The sequence below is a fragment of the Mustelus asterias genome, chromosome 28 (genome assembly GCF_964213995.1).
Source record: "Mustelus asterias chromosome 28, sMusAst1.hap1.1, whole genome shotgun sequence".
NCBI lineage: Eukaryota > Metazoa > Chordata > Chondrichthyes > Carcharhiniformes > Triakidae > Mustelus > Mustelus asterias.
In genome coordinates this window covers 25,543,800-25,556,508 of record NC_135828.1, presented here as the reverse complement: position 1 = coordinate 25,556,508, position 12,709 = coordinate 25,543,800, and the positions used below count along the sequence as shown (strand labels likewise).

The 12,709-nt window shown below is 47.0% G+C and overlaps 1 pseudogene; it reads right to left on the bottom strand.

The window, feature by feature from the left end:
- Window positions 1–10,648: 10,648 nt before the first annotated feature.
- Window positions 10,649–12,248, bottom strand: LOC144480146 (exosome complex component RRP40 pseudogene; annotated as a pseudogene).
- Window positions 12,249–12,709: the final 461 nt, after the last annotated feature.

Here is a 12,709-nt window from a genome sequence, read left to right as displayed (position 1 = left end):
GGCTTCTTTTGTTGGTCAGCAGTACATGTGGACACATCTTCTCCATGTCAACCTTATCCAACCGTTCACAGTTTTTAGAACCTCGGCTGGAACCTTCCGGTCTCGCGCACCCCCCCACCCCCTGCTCCCCCCCCCCACCCACCCCCCCCCCGCCCCCCCCCCCCCCCCCGCCCCCCCACCACTGCTAGTAAAAGCGGAGAATTTTGCGCTCAACCAAATAACCACTCACTGCAGCAGGACCAGAGGATTCCAGCCGTGAGCGAGGTCAGAGAATTCTGGCCCTCGTATAGGTCGGCCCTCAGTTCCACGCTTTCTAAAGTTTAAGCTTTAAAGTTTATTTTATTTTTAAAGTGTCACAAGTAGGCTTACATTAACACTGCAATGAAGTGACTGTGAAAATCCCCTAGTCGCCACACTCCGGCGCCTGTTCGGGTACACTGAGGGAGAATTTAGCATGGCCAATGCACCCTAACCCAGCACATCTTTCAGACTGTGGGAGGAAACCAGGGTGTTGGAATGCAACCAGTGACAACTTTGTATTGGATGTAAAGTGACCAATGGTAACAAGCTGTAAGGGTCAGCTGACCCAGTAAACCATGGAACCAATAACATAGTGATGTAATAGTCAGCTGACCAGCTGACTCACTATAAATAAGAACCTGTTTGGAATTGTGAGGAGCTTGGAGTGGCCCAGGGCGAGGCCCCAAGTTTGGAGTAATGAAGTTTCTTTATTTAACCCTTTTTTTGATTTATAAGTTGGAGTAAGTTTTGTTATAATTTCATTATCTGCATTTTGAAGAGTTCTTTCTGAAGAAACACGGAGTACCCGGAGGAAAACCACGCGGACACAGGGAGAACGCGCAAACTCCACAAAGTGGTGTAATCTGGAATCGAACCCAGGTCCCTGGTGCTGCGAGGCAGCAGTGGTAACCACTGTGCCATGTGCCACTCTCTTTAGAGAGGGACACCAGCTTATTTAGCATTTTGTGATAAATGTATCCTCAGTTTGGATATCGTTTTTGTGAGTCTTCTGTGTTGCAGTTTCTCCTGTGTTTTTATACACTGAATAATGAAGGGTTTGTCATATGAGGAGCGTTGAGGAGTCTGGGTCTGTACTCGATGGAATTTAGAAGGATGAGGGGGGGTCTAATTGAAATTTACAGAATACTGAGAGGCCAAGATAGAGTGGACTTGGAGAGGATGTTTCCACTAGTGGGAGAGACTAAAACTCGAGGGCACAACCGCAGAATGAAGGGACGCTCCTTTGAAACCAAGATGAGGAGGAATTTCTTCAGCCGGAGGGTAGTGAATCTGTGGAACTCTTTGCCACAGAGGGTTGTGGAGGCCAGGTCATTGAGTGTCTTTAAGACAGAGATAGATAGGTTCTTGATCAATAAGGGGATCAAGGGTTACGGGGAGAAGGCAGGAGAATGGGGATGAGAATCATATCAGCCATGATTGAATGGCGGAGCAGACTCGATGGGCCGAATGGCCTAATCCTGCTCCTATACTTTATGGTCTTATGGTGTTATAGTTCAGAGGCTCGCATTGTGCCCAGCACTTTGATGGAGATCGAGACAAGGTTTGATACATCTCTGCTTCTCAAACCCATCCCTCGAGAAATTAACTCCTTTGATTCGTTCACTTTTTTGTGATTTGATTTGATTTATTATTGTCACATGTCTTGGGATACCATGAAAAGTATTGTTTCTTGCACACTATACAGACATAGCATACTGTTCATAGAGAAGGAAAGGAGAGAGTGCAGAATGTAGTGTTACAGTCATAGTTAAGGTGTAGAGAAAGATCAACTTAATGTGGGGTAGGTCCATTCAAAAGTCTGATGGCAGCAGGGAAGAAGCTGTTCTTGAGTCAGTTGGTGTGTGACCTCGGACTTTTGTATCTTTTTCCTGACGGGAGAAGGTGGAAGAGAGAATGTCCTGGGTGTGTGGGGTCCTTGATTATGCTGGCTGCTTTTCCGAGGCAGCGGGAAGTGTAGACAGAGTCAATGAATGGGAGGCTGGTTTGTGTGATGGACTGGGCTTCGTTCACGACCTTTTGGAGTTTCTTGCAGTCTTGGGCAGAGTAGGAGCCAGACCAAGCTGTGATACAACCGAAAGAATGCCTTCCATGGTGCATTTGTAAAAATTGGTGAGAGTCATAGTGGACATGCCAAATCTCCTTAGTCTTCTGAAAAAGTTGGTGGGCTTTCTTAACTATAGTGTCAGCGTGAATCATAGAATCCTACAGTACAGAAGGAGGTCATTCGGCCCATCGAGTCTGCACCGACCACAATCCCACCCAGGCCCTATCCCCATAACCCCATGCATTTACCCTAGCTAGTCCCCCTGAATCAACTTAGCATGGCCAATCCATTTAACCTGCACATCTTTGGGAGGAAACCCATGCAGACACAGTGAGAGTGTGCAGACTCTGCACAGACAGTGACCCAAGCCGGGATACGAACCCGGGTCCCTGGTGCTGTGAGGCAGCAGTGCTAACCCCACTGTGCCACCGTGCCGTCCTTGTGCCACTGTTTTGTCTGTTGCAAAGTGAAAGATTTCTCCTGATGCTCCACACAATATTCCAGCCATATCCAACCCAATAAGAACATAAGAACTAGGAGCAGGAGTAGGCCATCTGGCCCCTCGAGCCTGCTCCACCATTCAATAAGATCATGGCTGATCTTTCCGTGGACTCAGCTCCACTTACCCGCCCGCTCACAAGCACTGATTAACTGGCCATTCATCACATTGAAGCTCCTGGGATTTTGCCAGGTGCAAAATTGCGGCCAAGTTTGTTTAGCATAATGACTGTTACACTGCATCCAGCTGATCTGTGTTTAACCTTCGACATACAAAGAAAACCTCTTTTGTCCCCTTCCTTCATTAGCTTGGAACTGTCAATGAACCCCTCATTCTTAAAGGTATGACTCCCAAATAGATCATTGTAAACATTTCCCATATATTATTCAACTGCAAAGAGTGCAGAAAAGATTTACGAGGATGCTACTGGGACATGATGGTTTGAGTTATAAGGAGAGGCTGTATAGACTGCGACTTTTTTCCCTGGAGAGTAGGAGGCTTAAGCGTGATCTTATAGAGGTCTGTAAAATAATGAGGGGCATAGATCAGCTGGATAGTCAATATCTTTTCCCAAATGTAGGGGAGTCTAAAACTAGAGGGCATAGATTAAGGTGAGAGGGGAGAGATACAAAAAGATCCAGAGGGGCAGTTTTTTCACTCCGAGGGTGGTGAGTGTCTGGAACGAGCTGCCAGAGGTAGTAGTGGAGGCGGGTACAATTTTGTCTTTTAAAAAGCAATTAGACAGTTAGATGAGTAAGATGGGTATGGAGGGATATGGGCCAAACACGGGCAATTGCGATTAGCTTGGTGGTTAAAAAAAAGGGCGGCATGGACAAGTTGGGCCGAAGGGCCTGTTTCCATGCTGTAAATCTCTACGACTCCATGACTTGAGCACGTAATCCAGGTTACAATTCCAGCGCAAAGCTGAGGAAGAGCTGCATTCTCAGGGAATTACCTATCTCGGTTAAAAGATGGTCATGCATCATGTTGCTGTTTGTGGGATCTTGCTGTGCGTGTATTAGCCTACAGAACAATAGTGACCATATTTCATCGGGTATCATTGGCTCTAATGATTTCTTTGGCTTCTTGAGTCGCTGTTGCAAGTTCTACTGCCTATTTTGTCAGGGAGAATCTGAATTATAAACCGTTAACTGTGCCAAGAACCTGTTCCCTTCTCCTTCTACATATTGTTCATCTTCTCACCTCTTTATGCTCCAGGCTTCCTTTTTTTTTCCGAATCAACGATATCTCCAGCTAATGACAGCCATCCCTTCTAATCTTCATCATGTTTCTGGACCACTGTCAGAATTTATCCTGTGGAGAATCAGGTGAGAACGGAGATTCCACTTCTCCAATGGCGCAACTGAAACATCTGGTGGGAATCAGCATCTTGGATTAATGACCCCATATGTGAGCAGCATGTGGGGAGAACATTAGCCTGATGTCATCTCATAGCAAACCAAATTGTTGATGCTATTGTGGTGTGCGTGCATGTTTACGATCAGTGAAATGACTTTTATCAGCTAATATATATATATATACATACATATATACATCATGAACTGTCAGTGAAGGCACCCAATTATTAGACACATAAAATGGGACAAATGAACTCCACTTAGAGCCTTCTCTTTGGAGGCAGCCCCTTGATGTCCTTTCCTTTTATTAATTCGTGGGACATGGGCGTCCCTTATTGCCCATCCTTAGTTCATAGAATCATAGAAACCCTACAGTGCAGAAGGAGTCCTTTCAGCCCATCAAATCTGCACTGACCACACTCCCACCCAGGCCCTATTCCCCAAAATCCCATATATTTACCCTGCAAATCCCTCTAACCTACACATCCCGGGACACTAAGGAGCAATTTAGCATGGCCAATCAACCTAACCTGCACATCTTTGGACTGTGGGAGGAAACCGGAGCACCTGGAGGAAACCCACACAGACACGGGGAGAATGTGCAAACTCCACACAGACAGTGACCCAAGGCCGGAATTGAACCCGGGTCCCTGGAGCTGCGAGGTAGCAGTGCTAACCACTGTTCCACCGTGCCACCACCGTTGTCCTTGAACAGTATAGAATTATAGAAAGGATATTATTAAACTAGAAAGAGTGCAGAAAAAATTTACTAGGATGCTACCAGGACTTGATGGTTTTAGTTACAAGGAGTGGCTGGATAGACTGGGACTTTTTTCGCTGGAAGGTAGGAGAGACTTAGGGGTCTATAAAATAATGAGGGGCATAGATCAGTTAGATAGTCAACATCTTTTCCCAAAGGTAGGGAAGTCTAAAACTAGAGGACATAAGTTTAAGGGGAGAGATATAAAAAGGTCCAGAGGGGCAATGTTTAGACAGCTACATGGATAAGATTGGTTTCGAGGGATATGGGTCAAATGCAGACAATTGGGACTAGTTTAGTGGTTAAGAAAAAAGGGGCAGCATGGACAAATTGGGCCGAAGGGCCTGTTTCCATGCTGTACACCTCTGTGGCTCTATGTCTATAACTGAGTGACTTGCTAGGCCTTTACAGAGGGCAGTTGAGAGTCCACCACATTGCTGTGGCTCTGGAGTCACATGTCGGCCAGACCGGGTAAGGACGGATGGCACGTGACGCAGTGGTTAGCACTGCTGCCTCACAGCCACAGGGACCCAGCTCCGATTCCCGGCTTGGGCCTCTGTCTGTGCAGAGTCTGCACGTTCTCCCCCATGTTCTCCCACTAATAAATAAACTTTACTCCTTCTGGTAGCAAGTTTCACATTCTGATCACTCTCTGGACAAGGAAGTTTCTCCTGAATTCCTAACTGAATTTATCAGTGGCTGCCTTCGATATATGATCCCTCGTTCTAGTCCCTCCAACATGTGGATGAATCTTTCTCATTCCTATCCTTTTAAAACCTTTCATTTAAAAAAAAGCCTTTCATGGAATGTGTGAACATCACTGGCAAGGTCAGGATTTGTTTTCAATCCCTAATTGCCCCTTTGAGGAGGTGGTGATGAGCTGCCTTTTTAAGCTGCTGCAGTCCATGTGGTGTAGATACACCCACAGTGCTGTTAGGGAGGGGGTTTCAAGATAGTTCGGACTCAGCGTGGTCTGTGACTTGGAGGGGAACTTCCTGGTGATGACATTCCCGTGCTTCTGCTGCCCTTGTCCTTTTAGGTGGTAGAGGTTGCGGGTTTGGAAGGTGCTGTTGAAGGGGTTTTGGTAAGTTACTGTGGTGCATCTTGTAAATGGCTCACACTGTGTTGCCACTGTGCGTTGGTGGGGGAGGGACTGAATGTTTGTGGATGGGGTGCCAATCAAGCGGGGCTGCTTTGTCCAGGATGGTGTTGAGCTTCTTGAGTGTTGTTGGGAGCCGTACTCATCCAGGCAAGTGGAGAGTATTCCATCACACTCCTGACTTGTGCCTCGTAGATGATGGACAGGATTCGGGGAGACAGGAGGTGAGTTACTCACCGCACAATTCCTCTTGTGGCTCTTATAGCCACAGTAATGATATGACCTGTCCAATTAGACTTCTGGTCATTGCAAACCCCAGTGTGTTGATGGTGGGGGTTTCAGCAATGGCAAAACCATTGAATGTTAAGGACAGATGGCATTTCTTTGGTGCAAATGTTATTTGTCACATATCAGGTACGATGCTGTGTTGGTGCAGACCCAATGGGCCAAATAGCCTCCTTCTGCACTGTAGGGATTTTATGATTCTATGGTCTGAAATGGTCTTCTATATTTTACAATGAAACACCAGTAAAACAGGGAAATGAGAATACTGATTTTTTTCCCTTCTGACCCCTCTCTTATGGTCTGGGAATGACAGGATAGTCTTCCTACAGCCACTCCTAGTTTACCCCACTTCAAGCTCCCTGTCATTCAAAGACCCCCAGCTGATGGGGTTGGGGCCCCTCCCCTGGACAATTCCAAAACCTGAGATCAGAGTAGCCCCATCCCAAAGGTCAGGGGTCAAGCTCAACTGTTCCTGCTACGGCAGCCTCCTTGCCTAACTGAAAGGCAGGAGATCTCAAGGCGGGAAACAATCAGAGGGTCGAGGTTCATAAGAGGATCATGTGTAGGGTACTCCGCAACAGAATGGGACATCTGTGTTGTCCATATAAAGCTCAAACCCCCTGCCCCAAGCCCCATCCAGCTCTTGAAAGCCACCCTTCTTAATATGGAAGCCAGAGAACCTACTGCACAGACACAGGCCAACTGTTCCATGTTAATGCTCCACATGGGCCTTCTCCCACTCGTCTTGTGTGAATCCTACGAGCCTAATCTTCTCCTGGCTTCCGTTTGGTTTTTAGCCTGCATCTGATAACACAGAGACAGGGAAGAAATGAAATGGAAGGGCAGACTCAGTGTTAGGAAAAGCTGGAAGGATGTTGATGCATTGGAAAGGGTGCAGGAGAGATTTACCAGGATGTTGCCTGGTTTGGAGGATATGGACCATGAAGAAAGGTTGAAGAAACTTGAATTGTTTTCACTTGAGCGTCGGTGGATGGGAAGGGACCTGATAGAGGTTTCCAAGATTATGACAGGCTTGGATAGAGTGGATAGTCAGAGTCTTTTTCCCAGGGTCGAAGGGTCAATTACTCGGGGGCACAGGTTGAGAGTGAGAGGGGGGGAAGTTTAAAAGGGATGTAAGGGGCAGGTTTTTCACACAGAGGGTGGTGAATGCCTGGAACGCGCTGCCGGAGGAGGTGGTGGAAGCAGATTCTATAACAACGTCCAAGAGGCAGCTGGATCAATACATGGATAGGCAGCGAATAGAGGGATATGGACCACATAGAGGCAAAAAAAATATTAGATTAGAGAGGCATCTGTGATGGCACAGACTTGGTGGGCCGAAGGGCCTGTTGCTGTGTTGTACTGTTCTTTGTTCTTTGAGTCAATGTGGTTAGTGTTAGAATAACTTTGAGCTGATCCTCCGCAGTAATCAATAACGTTTTAGGGTCTTAAATAATTTCTGCGTAATTTCACTGAATAAGTTTTACGGACTGTAAAAATATTACTATCAATTTTGCTTTATAGTGATTAGTCCTTGCTCCCAATTGGCACTGTAGCAATATAGCCTGGCCAGCACTGCAGGGAACCGCACAGATGTGAGGACGCTGGCTTTCATCACTTCCACTCAGTTGACTGATCTCTGCTGCTCGCTGAGACCACTGATTGTCCAGTGGGCTTCACAATCCCGCCATCAGTCTCCGATGGGAGTCAGAAGCCCACACTGTGTGGGTCACATGTTTGAATGGAGAGACCCATTTCAGGGTTGCAGAATGGTTGCACCTTCATGTTTTGGTTTGATTTGATTTATTATTGTCACATGTATTGGGATACAGTGAAAAGTATTGGTTCTTGCGCTCTATACAGCCAAAGCATACCGTTCATAGAGAAGGAAGCAAGAGAGTGCAGAATGTAGTGTTACAGTCATAGCTAGGGTGTAGAGAAAGATCAACTTAATGCAAGGTAGGTTCATTCAAAGGTCTGACAGCAGCAGGGAAGAAGCTGTTCTTGAGTCGGTTGGTACGTGACCTCAGCCTTTTGTATCTTTTTCCCGATGAAAGAAGGTGGAAGAGAGAATGTCCGGGGTGCGTGGGGTCCTTAATTATGCTGGCTGCTTTGCCGAGGCAGCGGGAAGTGTAGACAGTCAATGGATGGGAGGCTGGTTTGCGTGATATATTCGCTGCCCTAGTGGCAATTAACACGTGAAAATGCCCTCAGTGGCATGGTGGCACAATGGTTAGCACTGCTGCCTCACAGTGCCAAAGTCCTGAGTTCGATTCCCAGCTTGGGTCACTGTCTGTGCAGAGTCTGCACGTTCTCCCCGTGTCTGTGTGTGTGTTTCCTCCGGGTGCTCCGGTTTCCTCCCACAGTCCGAAGGATGTGCTGGTTAGGGTGCATTGACCATGCTAAATTCTTCCTCAGTGTACCCAACCAGGCGCCGGAGTGTGGCAACTAGGAGATTTTCACAGTAACTTCACTGCAGTGTTAATGTCAGCCTACTTGTGACACTAATAAATAAACTTTAAAATTAATGTGTTGTGAGTGAGCGGGAAGTAACATTCTAACCTAATGTTGAGCATTACAATTTTTCTTCTTGGTCAAGAGGCCTGCTCACCTTATGATTGTTACACAGATAAATGTGAGTAGACATTTATAATCCTTCTGATGTTCTTAACTTAAATCCCAAGCAGCATTCATGCCATGATTAAAATCTCAATTTGATAACCTGAACTGAAATCTATGTTATGCAAAAACATAATTACACGCCAAGCGAGCAAAACCACAGTAACCAGCAAGACTGACTACACACACAAGCCTTCATCGAGGTCACTTTCTTACATTGAGAACATCTGCTAGGTCTATTGATTTAACACACTTCATCAAGTGCCTTGGTTAATTGGATCTCCTTATTATGACTTCTGATATACAAAGAAATTCCCACACTCCTACAGTCCGATGATATGTGGGTTAGGTGGATTTGGCCATGCTAAGTTGTCGACCTGATCGTTCATGGGATGTGAGTGTCTCTGGCTGGGGCTAGCATTTATTGCCTCATGCCTAGTTACCCCTGAGGAGGTGGTGGTGAGCTGCCTTCTTGAACCGCTGCACTCCATCTGGTTTAGGTGCTCCCCCAGTGCTGTTTGGGAATGGAGTTCCAAGATCGTTACCCAGTGACGGTGAAGGAACGGCGATATATTTCCAAGTCAGGATGGTGAGTGGACTGGTGGGAGGCGGGGGGGGGGGGGGGGGGGGGGGCGGGGGTGTAGTTTGCAGGTGGTGGCGTTCCCATGTGTCTGCTGCCCTTGTCCTTCTAGATGGTAGAGGTCGCATGTTGGAAACATGGAAACGAGAAGCAGTAGTAACCCATTCGGCCCTTCGAGCCTGCTCCACCATTCATTTTGATCACGGCTGATCATCAAATTCAATATCCTGATCCCCCCTCCCTCCATATCCCTTGATCCCTTTAGCCCCCAAGAGCTATATCTAATTTCTTCTTGAAATTAGACAACATTTTGGCCTCAACTACTTTCTGCGGTAGTGAATTCCACACATGCACCACCCTCTGGGTAAAGAAATTTCTCTTTGCCTCAGTTCTAAAGGAAGGTACTCTTGAAGAAGCCTTGGTGAGTTTCTGCAGTGCATCTTGTAGACGGTACACACGGCCGCCATTGTGCGCGGTGATGGAGGGAATGAATGTTTGTAGATGTGGTGCCAATCAAGCGGGGCTGCTTTGTCCTGGATGGTGTTGAGCTTCTTGAGTGTTGTTGGAGCTGCACCCATCCAGGCAAGTGGGGAGTATTCCATCACACTCCTGACCTGTGCTTTGGAGATGGTGGGCAAGGTTTGGGGAGGTAAGAGATGAGGCGATCGCCACCAAATTCTCAACCTCTCACTTCTTCCTGTAACATAGTATTTATATAGATGTTGACTCGTTCAGTTCCTGATCAATGCGAATCACCAGAATGTTGACAGTGGGGAATTCAGTGATGGTTATGTTGTTGAACATAAAAGGGAGGTGGTTCGATTCTCTCTGGTTAGAGAAGATCATTGCCTGGCATTTGTGTGGTGTGGATGCTTTAGTTTCCAGTAACCAATACGTTTATTTATTTAAAAAGTCTTCAGACAAACTGTTTTATAATCCAGGCTGTTTTTCATGTAGCATTGCTTGTCTCTTCAATGAGTCCAAAGATGTGCGGATTTGGTGGATTGGCCATGCTAAATTGCCCCTTAGTGTCCAAAGATGTGCAGGTTAGGTGAATTAGCCATGCTAATTTGCCCCTTAGTGTCGAAAGATGTACAGGTTAGGTGGATTGACCATGGTAAATTGTTCCTTAGTGTCCAAAGATGTGTAGGTTAGGTGGATTGGTCATGCTAAATTGCCCCTTAGTGTCCAAAGATGTGTAGGTTAGGGGAATTAGTGGGGTAAATAGGTGAGGTTGTGGCGATAGAGTGAGGGTGGGCCTGAGTAAGATGCTCTGTTGGAGAGTCGGTGCAGACACAATGGGCTGAATGGCCTCTTCTGCACCGTAGGGATTCCATGGATGAGCAGTTGAAGACCATTTGTTCAACTTCCAGATGCTCTTGCTGAATCAAAAGTGTCTTCGATTGGTGGCACATTTTTGGGCAGTTTTTTGAGGACTAGTTCCCTGTGGTCATGTTCCCACAGCTCTCTGCACATTAGCGACCAGTGAAGTATGCTTCATTGTTCTGAATTTTGCCGCTATCCGTCCATTCATCCCGATCACTATCTATCTCAACGGGGTACAATTCTCCACAATTCTTCAAGGCTTCGCAGTGTGGAAAAAGCAGCTTGCGTGTAATACTCACCCAAACTTGAAATAATAATCCATCCCATCCAATCACTCCCATCCCACTGGACCAGCCACAGTGGCCAATGCAAAGAAGCTCTGGTTCCGTATCGCTATTGGCCACAACAAACTGTGCAAGAAACAAGATCTCCTGATTGGACATTTGGTCGGTGTCGCTTTGTCGCTCCTTCAAGTATTTAAATGTGACAATGAAACTTACTCACTGCTGACACCATCAACTTTGAATTTATCACCAGACTTTGTAGCCGCAGTTCCTATCACATATTCTCCTTCAGCTGGTACACCTCGCTTCTGCTGTGAGTCCACCCAGCGGCGACGCGTTGGCCCAGTGGTATTATTGCTAGACTATTCATCCAGAAACTCAGCTAATGTTCTGGGGAACCGGGTTCAAATCTCGTCACAGCAGATGGTGGAATTTGAATTCCATTAAAAAAATCTGGAATTAAGAATCTGCCGGTGACCATGAAACCATTGTTGGAACAACCCATCCGGTTCACTTTAGGGAAGGAAACTTGCCGTCCTTACCTGGTCTGACCTACATGTGACTGCAGAGCCACAGCAATATGGTTGACTCTCAACTGCCTTCTGAAATCGTAGAATCCCTACAGTGCAGAAGGAGGCCATTCGGCCCATCAAGTCTGCACCAACCATAATCCCACCCAGGCCCTATTCCCGTAACCTCACATAATTTGGTTATTGGATAGGCACATGGAGCACACCAGGATGATAGGGAGTGGGATAGCTTGATCTTGGTTTCAGATAAAGCTCGGCACAACATCGTGGGCCGAAGGGCCTGTTCTGTGCTGTACTGTTCTATGTTCTATACCCTGCTAATCTCCCTGACACTAGGCTCAATGTAACAGGGCAAATCAACCTAACCCGCACATCTTCAGACTGTGGGAGGAAACTGGAGCACCGGAGGAAACCCACGCAGACACGGGGAGAATGTGCAAACTCAGCACAGACAGTGACCCGAGGCCGGAATTGAATCCAGGTCCCTGGTGCCGTGAGGCAGCAGTGCTGATTACTGTGCCACAGTGCCGCTCATGGCCTAGCAAGTTATTCAGTTCAAGGCCAAAAAGGGATGGGCAATAGACGCTGGCCAGCGAGCAATGTCCCTGTCCCACGAATGACTAAAACAAAACGTAGACTGAGGGCATCTTTGGCCCAACCACCCTGGATTTGCGGACAGCCAGAGTGTAGTCGGAGAGCTGCTGAGGCCCTGCCACTCCAGGTTGGGAGAATTTTCTCCCTTTCCCCGGGCTGCACGGTGATGTCAGGAGGTTCCACCGCCAAAAGCACCTGAGCCACAGACTGGGTCATAGGGTACGCCATTGCCGGGGTCACATGACAAAGCAACCGCGTCACAATGCTGACTGTTACTTGTCTCTCATCAGCCCAAGCCTGAATGTTGGTCAGGTCTTGTTACATGTCGGATGTTCCTGCACCGTTCTCTCCAGCTGTCGGTCTGTAAGTTTGGATCTTTCTGGTGAGATAAAAGATGAAGTTTAGGTTTTTATTAATTAATGAATCCTGAATATTACCATTTGTTTGATCCAAGCTGGAGCTAAAGATTTCATTCTCCCTTGCTGGGCTTCTGCTTGTAATTGTTATAGAAATCATAGAAACCCTACAGTGCAGAAGGAGGCCATTCGGCCCATCGAGTCTGCACCAACCACAATCCCACCCAGGCCCTACCCCCACATATTTACCCACTAATCCCTCTAACCTGCGCATCTCAGGACTCTAAGGGGCAATTTTTAACCTGGCCAATCAACCTAACCTGCACATCTTTG